Below are 8664 nucleotides of genomic sequence, written 5' to 3' on the forward strand. Positions count from 1 at the left end.
CACCAGTCTGTCCAAGAACATCAACAAGGCCAATGATTAGGCAGGCACCAGTGGATCTCAGCAGTCCTTCTTGATACTTACAAGGCTGTGAATAGAGGATCATGGTCAAAGTCACCCTAAGCAGGAAAATCCTTGAGACCCCTGTCCAACTTCAGTGCCAACAAAGCCAGAAACCTTGTGGTTCTAGTGTAGAGGACCTGCCTTGAGCAAAAGCAGCTCATGAACTGTGCCCAGATCCTAAGTTCAAAGTCTGGGACTGGCAACAAACAGAACTATACAGCAATCTGTGTAGCCATCCAGTTAAAGCAGGTCACCCTCTTCTCTCCAACTGAATTGGAGAGAATTTCCTGGGAAAAAGGCTGGGAGAACCACTGTCATCTTGACTCCGCCCATGCTGCTTGCTTCACAGGATTCTGGCCACACCCCCATTCTTTCATGCTTCTTTCTGACCAATGGGATACAAGAATGGTGGCCACGCCCACATTCCATGTTGCCAGGTAGCACTGGGATTCCCTCTGTTAGTTTACACCACTACCAGCAGTTCAAGAAGGTAGAAGGGGCTGAGTCCTGAGGAATAGACTCGAGGTGACTTTGGAGTATAGTAGAAAACTGATGCTCGCACCCCACCTGGCCCCTCCCCTCCCTTCACATGGTGCCAGGTTTCAAACCTCAGGAAAGGCTGTGCTGCCAGCAGGCCTAAATCCCCGACCTGGTCCCTGCCCCTAGTCTTCTGCTCTGGGCCCATGTGTCCGCGATGCTGCCTCCATTGCTGCTGCCCCAATTGGAGCAGCTGCCAACAGCTTCTCCCAGCAGCACAGGTGAGTTTCTGTCCCAACAACAACATACCCTGGGTCAAACACCCCTCTGGGGGCACCATGTCCACCCTGCTTGTTTCCTCTCCATGGCGCTGATGAGCCACCTTACTGTCTTGAGGATTTCTGAGATAGAAATTACAAATATGCTCAGGCTGGGCTGCATCACGGTCCTCCTGTGAAAGGTATGCTCCACCAGGCCTGGTCCTCTGTAATTGGGATGGTAGACATGTGGTGTCATGCTCAGTCATCGGTTAACATGGATTATCCTAAACTCAGTCCATAGCAGTGGATTCTTGACCACACGTGAAGCTCTTTGTAGGGCCTCAACCATTGGACCTCAGTCTCCTCACAGGACAGTTGTGAGGAAACAAGGGATTTATACAGAGCGATCTCTGGAAAAGAGAGGGAATGGCCTTCAGATAAGGTTTTAGCAATTCTGTGAGCATATGACAGGAAGATACCAGAAAGGGCTCAGGTGGGGCCTGTTATTAATCATGCAACAGGTGTGGGATTATGAACCAAAACATGGCTCTCTTTCATTACTACCCTATCCCAATGAGGAAGGGGATCCTTCACTTTGTTCAGTTTTGCAGCTGGGGAATCTGAGGCAAAGAGAAGCCAGATGACCTACTTATGACCTCAAGTTCACAGGAAGCTCGGCCTGACTTCTCTACCATGCTCCCTAGGACAATGGGTGCTATTCAGTCCAGTTCTTGTGGTGGGAAGTCCACTTCTTTCAATCGTGGTTCTTGAACTCTAGGATTGGGCATTGTTCCCGAGCTCCTCAGCTCAAGGCTTGTGCTTTATCACTTGATCCCACAGTGTCACTTCCAGTTTTCTGGTGGTTCTTTGGAGATAAGATTCTCAAACACGTTCCTCCAGGGCTGTCTATGAACCATGATCCTCATATCTCAGCCTCCAGTGTAGTTAGGATTAGAGTTTTATGCCACTGGCACCTGATTTAAGTGTAATTCTGATTTTCTCTCTCTCCCTCTCTCCCTCTCTCCCTCTCTCCCTCTCTCCCTATCACCAACTCTCCCTCCCTCCCTCTCTTCCTCTCTCCCTCTCCTCTCTCTCTCTCTCTCTCTCTCTCTCTCTCTCTCTCTCTCTCTCTCTCTCTCTCTCTCTCTCTCTCTCTCTCTCTCTCTCTCACTGTAGCTCTCAGGAACGGGTAGAATGGGTGCTGTAGGAGGTGGGCCAACGTCCCCAGGTAGCTGGAACCCAACATGGCCCACTCATTCTGGAGTTGGGCTGTGGGTAGGGAGCTGTCTCGTTCAGCATGTTGATACATGTCCATGAGACCAGCCCTCTGAGCCCTTGCAAGACTGTCAGGGTTATTCATTTTCCATCTAGCCTTACTGGATTTTTTATATTGTATTCTTTTCTACATTATTTTCTAGCACCTGGCCAATATTATGGTACATAGTTACAGAATGAAAATGTAATGTTAACTTAAGAAAGTCATTTAGGGATCTGGGAATGTGGCTTCATGATATGATGATTGCCTAGCATGCATGAAACCCTGAATTCAATTCCTCAGTACCACATAAACAGAAAAACACTGGAAATGGTGCTGTGCCTCAAGTGGTACAGTGATTGCCTTGAGCAAAAAAGGAAAAAAAAAACCCAAAGCAAAAAACATTTAATTAGTAAATGCAAAATAAAGAACCCCTACTTGGAATATGTAATTGCTCCTGCCATACTGACACCTGACAATAGTCCATAATTCATGTACTTTTTCTTATATTAGGATATTGTGTTGAAAAAAAGTTTTGTTCATTAGGTCAGAGCAATTAATATCTTGAATGTGCTTAGATGTCAGGTGAAGATTAATTCTGGAAATTCAAAGATTCCAGGTTTTTGAATGGTCTCTGCTAATCACAATGAGAAGGGTAGTCTAAGTGAGATTTGGAAATCTTTTTGTTTATTCATGGCACCACAACTGCAGAGGCAAATTAACAGTTGTGACAGAAGAGAAGGAATAACTCCAGAGGTAATGAATAAATGATAGTTACTAACGTATACCAGAAACGTTTATAGAGAACCATTTTTGGTTATTGAACAAGTAGTTATCAACTAGTCTTATTCCGCATTACCTTTAGCATTCTAAATCTCTTAGGCTACTTCTTAATCTCTGTGTAATACATGTATCTCCTTCTGTGCTGTTTTTTCTTACCTTAACTTCTTTGCTTTCTAAAAATCTCAGTCTTTCTACATTTCTCTTTGAACATTTCCTGATACTAAATACACCTACACAGACGGCAGAGAATGCTAACTAAGGGTCCCATAGCTCATGAGTCATTAATGAAACAACATGGAAAAGGAGGACATATTTATTGTTACCTCAAATTTTCTGAAAAGCTGCAATGCCATCATTTGATTCAAATTTCCATTATTTGTCTACATAGTGTCATTCAGTGCACATAAATGCAAATATGAGCTGGGTGCTGGTGGATCACGCCTGGAATCCTAGCTATTCAGGAAACCAGAGAATTGTGGATCAAAGCCAGCCTGGTCAGGAATGTCCATGAGACACTTATATTCAATTAACCACCTGAAACCCAGAAGTGGTGCTGTAGCTTAAGCGGTAGAGCACTCAATTTGAGCTGAAGAGCTGTGGGAGTGCGCCCAGGATCAGAGTTCAAGCCCCACAACCAACAAAAAGTGCAAATATTACCTTAAGTTTCCCCAAAAGGAAGGACAAGATCAATAATCTTCCCAAGCAGAAAAAATAATCTTAGAATGATTCAGTGCACCTACTTTTGCTGAGTTATTTAAGTTATGGCTTCTTTGCTAGACATATTGTCTTCCTTTAAAAATTGTCAAATACTAGCTTTACAATAAACTTCGTCTAATATTTTTTGTTTCAAAAGAGAAGTCTATACAGTTGATGTCACTTAGCTTTCTTACTATCTTAATTCAAAGCCAAACCAGGCAGGAGAGTATGTCAAACTCTTATCGCAAATTGAACACCAAAAAACCAGAAGTGGAGTTTTGGCTCAAACAGTAGATTACTAGCTTTTGGGGTAGGTGGGCAGGATCCAGGGACAGGATCCAGCCTCTGGGTTCAAGCCCCAGGACTAGCACAAACTAAACAAACAAGCAAATAAAAATCCCAGATTTTTCTTTGGGGCCCTCCTTAAAGGTGAACTGGTCAGAGTAGAGTCTTCTTTTGCTGATCATATTGACTGGATCCTGCTTTTTTGGAATCCTTGTTGCTCTGCAGAACTCAGAACCAGATCAAAGGAATTGATAACTGACTCCTGCATCGAGAATCATCTCAGGGGTGAAATATCCATCTATAAGACACTTTAAACCCTCTATGTCTTTGTTGCTTTGCAGGAGAACACTTTTAAAACAATGTTATTTCCTTTTGTTTTATACTGGCCTTCAAATGGTACATTATTTCTTTTTGTAACACTATGAACTAGAAGTTCACAGAAAAAAATTATATGAGTAAAGAACACACTCAAAAAGCCAGGGACAGAGTTTCCTTCAAGCCTTGGGATACTTTTCTTGTACAGTAAAAAGGAAAGCACAAGGTAACTTGAACTTTGTTTTTCCTCTATGTTCCATTCCTCTCCTGGGGTCAGTTTCCACATCCAGTAACAGTTACTTCCAGTAACAATCGATGGTGCTGCTTGAGGTATAGTGAATGTTTTCTGGCTTCACTGCAAGAAGACTAGAACACCTATGGACCTGAGGTAAAATGTATTTCAGAGAAAATTTAGTAAAGAGAAAATATGAAATTTATATTGCTTATAAATATATTATACATGAGTACATTGAGTTCAAACTTTGTAAGTTCTCTGTAAGTTAAGGCGAATTTTAAATAGGAAGAAGGTTTTCAGAACATTCTTTTTGTGACTGTACGAGCTGTTCATTATTTCCCAAGTGTGCATGAGCTAACAGTAAGGAAACAATAGCAATAATAGGAGAAAGAGAAGTTCTGTGTTTAAGTATAAGGGTTACATACAGTATAGAAGACTACAAATAAGCAACATTGAAACAATAAAGCCAAGTCCAGTATGTAGATTTATGAGAGTGATATACAGAAAGCAAGAACCCTATGTGGAACATGAAGTATGAGGCCACTCCCATTCTAAATCATGCTTGCTAATCATGCAACTTTGTAGAAAGTACAATGGAAGAATAATTCTGTTTTCAATGAAAGTCAGATATAAAAGCATGGATTTAATTGGAAAAATGTCCATCTTGTGAGAGCAGGGATTATGCTAGCAATAAACTGGTGTCTAAGATCTCATTTCTTTTTTTTCTTTACACACACACACAGACACACAGACACACAGACACAAACACACACACACACACACACACACACACACACACACACACACACACACACACACACACACATATATATATATATATATATATATATTTGTTGGCGGTGATCTTGGGACTTGAACTCTGGGCCTGCGAGCAGTCTCTCTGCTATTCAGCTCAAGCTAATGCTCTACCACTTGATCCACAGTGCCAATTCCAGTTTTCTTTTAGTTAATTTGAGAAAAGAATCGCTGGGACTTTCCTACCGGAGCTGGTTTTGAACCTCAATCCTCATATCCCACCATAACCCAGCTTATGATCACATTCCTAACAGTGTACACTCAAGATGTGTAATGTGTCTGTTCATCTATCTTTATAAGAATTCTTTAGTTAGGGCTGAAAGGTGTCTCAGAGGTACAGAGCTTGCCTCGCATGCATGAGGCCCTTGGTTCGATTCCTCAGTACCACTTAAGCAAAAAAGAAAAAAGCCAAAATTGGCGCTGTGACTCAAGTGGTAGAGGGCTAGCCGTGAGCTGAATTGCTGAGGGACAGAGCCCAGGACCAGAGTTCAGGCACCATGACCAGACACCCCACCAAAACAAAAAAAAAGAATTCTTGAGTTAAAAATATGGGCTACAGCTTAGACATTACTCTCACAAAAATGTTTGTCGTTTAAAAGTTGATACTCCTGGAGAAATAAAACCTAAGAATGTAAAGGAGTCTGGGAAGTTCTATTGGCATCCAGCCTGGGCAGAACACTCTTTGCAACAGTATATAAAATTAAGCAGTCAAAATCTGGATTGGAAGAATGGCTCAATTGATGGAATATCAGTCATGAGCAAGATTGCTTAATAAAAGCTTGAGGCTTTTGCATATATTCATACAGACATACACATACACCCAGAGGCACTTATATATGCACACACAAATACACAAATGAAACAACTCTCAGAATGTGTAGAAAAGTTACAAAACAATAAATATATATCCTGAACAAGACTAGAATCAAGTGATAATTTTTAATATTTGAAAGTCCTCAAATGAACTTCCTTCAAATAAGTTTGAGAATATAACATTGGTATAACAGAGATAGTAAGAATCAATAATCATTATTAAAGGGATCAGATCCATGGAGGAATGAATCAGAGATCTGGCAGGTGCATCTGAAAATGTTCATATCCTGTATCAAATGTTAGAACATCTTTGAAAATAGTAGATAAAGTTTAAGCAGTCACTCTGGTGTATAATATCACTGGAGAAGTTCAGAATTGGTAGTCTATATCTAGATTAAATAAACCAAGAAACTATGGCAGGGCAATGTGATACAAGCTTAGAATTCTAGCACTGAGATTAAGACAGGAGATTAGAGAATGGAATTACATATTGATACCTTCCCTGGACCAAGGTGTATAATTTTCTCTTAATAAAACAAAACAAACAAGAAAGGAATACATAGTTGGACATTTGGGCTAATTTTGTCATTATGTTTTGAGAAGTCAAATTTCCTGTTGAAATGCAACTCATACTTAATCCTCACTTGTGTTTTAAATTCTCTCTTCATTACAGAACATTCCTAGATGCAAAATGACTCGTGATTCCCATCCAAAATTTGAAAAAATAAGTTATCATCATTCTGTTGTAACCCAAAGAAATGATGAAGAATTACACAAGCTTAAGCTTGGAAAAATAGCAAAGTTCGTCTAATGAAGGATTTTGAAGATCTTGCTAAATTAGAATTTAGATTTAAAATATTTTGGTTTTGTTTGTAATTTTATATTCTATAGGATTCTACAAAATTGTTTTTAAGTAGAGGGTTTAATTGACATTCACAAATGATTTTGCATTCTATGTGCCTAGAATATTCTTTCAAAAACTTAGTTAATAGATAATTCCAACAGTTCATGTATGAAATGATAATGTGAATGTTGTAGACAGAGTTGCCAACAAATTGATGACATTAATTTATGAATTTAGAATAAGAGAATTTTTTGGAGTCTTTGGTATAACATGGTATGAAGAGTATAATCGTGTGACATCTTCTTTCTTCTACCTGTATGTAACACAGGAAGCAATTTCCTTAATTATTTGCTACTGTATACAGTGAGAAAAATGTTACGTTTGGGGTTTGATTTTATTTTTGTTTTTGTTTTATTGGTTTGTCCTAGGGCTTTTACTCTGGGCCTGGACACTGTCTCTGAGCCTGTTTATGCTCAAGGCTCGTGCCCTACCACTTCAACCTCAGTGCCACTTGCATCTGGCTTTTGCTGAGAAGTTTATTGGAGATAAGAATCTAGGAAATATTCTTGCCTGGGTGGGCTTTCAACTGTAATCTTCCAATCTTAGCATCCAGAATTTATATAATAGCTAAAAATTATAAATATAAGTAATATTTGCAAATGTTCTGATCTCAAAAATACCAGTGGGGGGAAAATGATGCAACCCAGTTTTTTGTGGTGTTCTTACCAGAACATGAATCGCATCACATTAGCAGAGTTGTATTTTTTCACAATAGAGATAAGCTATTCATCATATGAATTAAGGGAAGTTTGAGATGCACCCTAAAAGTTGGAGAATTTTGGGCTAGGATGACTCTATATCATAAATATTGGTATTGGTGGTCATAAAAATAATAGCTTATTGTGATAAACAATTGCTTAATCTTGAAGAATTAATTATTACCGATGCTACATAGTTTTATCCTCTACCAGAACATGGTTATTTTTCTGTTGTCTCTCAATCTGTAACACCCCATTGGAAAATGCATCTATTGCAAAATTACATAACATGTAAGCCGGTATTGTTTTGAATCTCTCAGGTATGGAATCTTCAGAATTTGAAAATGAGTAATTACTAGTCATTGGAATGTTGACAAACACATATATTCTGTCTTCTTAACAAGTTATTTACTTTTTCAAGTTATTTGTTTCCATAGAATTAAACTGTTTTCACTTTTAGTATGAGAAAGTACTATATTTATTCTTTTTTCAAAATATTGGTAAGTATATTGTGAAAATATTGTCTAGTCGGATAGCATTCAAGTTGATGGTCCTCTGATTAAAAAGGGGTAATTAATTCAAATTAGACACCAAAAGTATGGAATTTTAAAAAGTTACTACATAAAGAGTACTATGTACTTTACCAATACAGTGAAATTTTATTTCATGCAGCTTATTTTTTAAATTTAATTTTATTGTCAAAGTGATGTACAGTGTGTTTACAGTAACTTTAAGGTAGTGAATACATAACTTTTCAAACTTGTTACCCCTTCCCTCATTTTCTTCACAGTTTTCCTTGACCCCAGTACCCCTCACAAGTTGTAATGTACATTTCCAACATATTGTCTTGTGAGTATTGCTATTGCATTGGTTTGCCTTTGTCCTTTGTCTCACCATTTTGTTCTTCCTCGTCCCTTCCCTAATTAAGGTAAATATATACACAATACACAGGCTACCAAAATCAAATACAGCAGGGAAAAAAGCATAGGGGAAAACCCCAAAAGAAAATGGAAATCACATAGTACATTAAAAACAACAATCGCAAATAATACTCTATGTTTCCATAT

At 38.9% G+C, this 8664-nt stretch overlaps 1 long non-coding RNA gene across 1 annotated transcript; it reads left to right on the forward strand.

Annotated features, from left to right (window-relative positions):
* Positions 1-543: 543 nt before the first annotated feature.
* Positions 544-6805, forward strand: LOC138834285 (uncharacterized). Its single transcript, XR_011374040.1, has 3 exons — positions 544-818; positions 4409-4519; positions 6669-6805. It is a non-coding gene; the product is annotated as an uncharacterized lncRNA (long non-coding RNA).
* Positions 6806-8664: the final 1859 nt, after the last annotated feature.

The sequence above is a fragment of the Dipodomys merriami genome, unplaced genomic scaffold (genome assembly GCF_024711535.1).
Source record: "Dipodomys merriami isolate MVZ:Mamm:240054 unplaced genomic scaffold, mDipMer1.0.p SCAF_2102, whole genome shotgun sequence".
In the NCBI taxonomy this organism is placed as follows: domain Eukaryota; kingdom Metazoa; phylum Chordata; class Mammalia; order Rodentia; family Heteromyidae; genus Dipodomys; species Dipodomys merriami.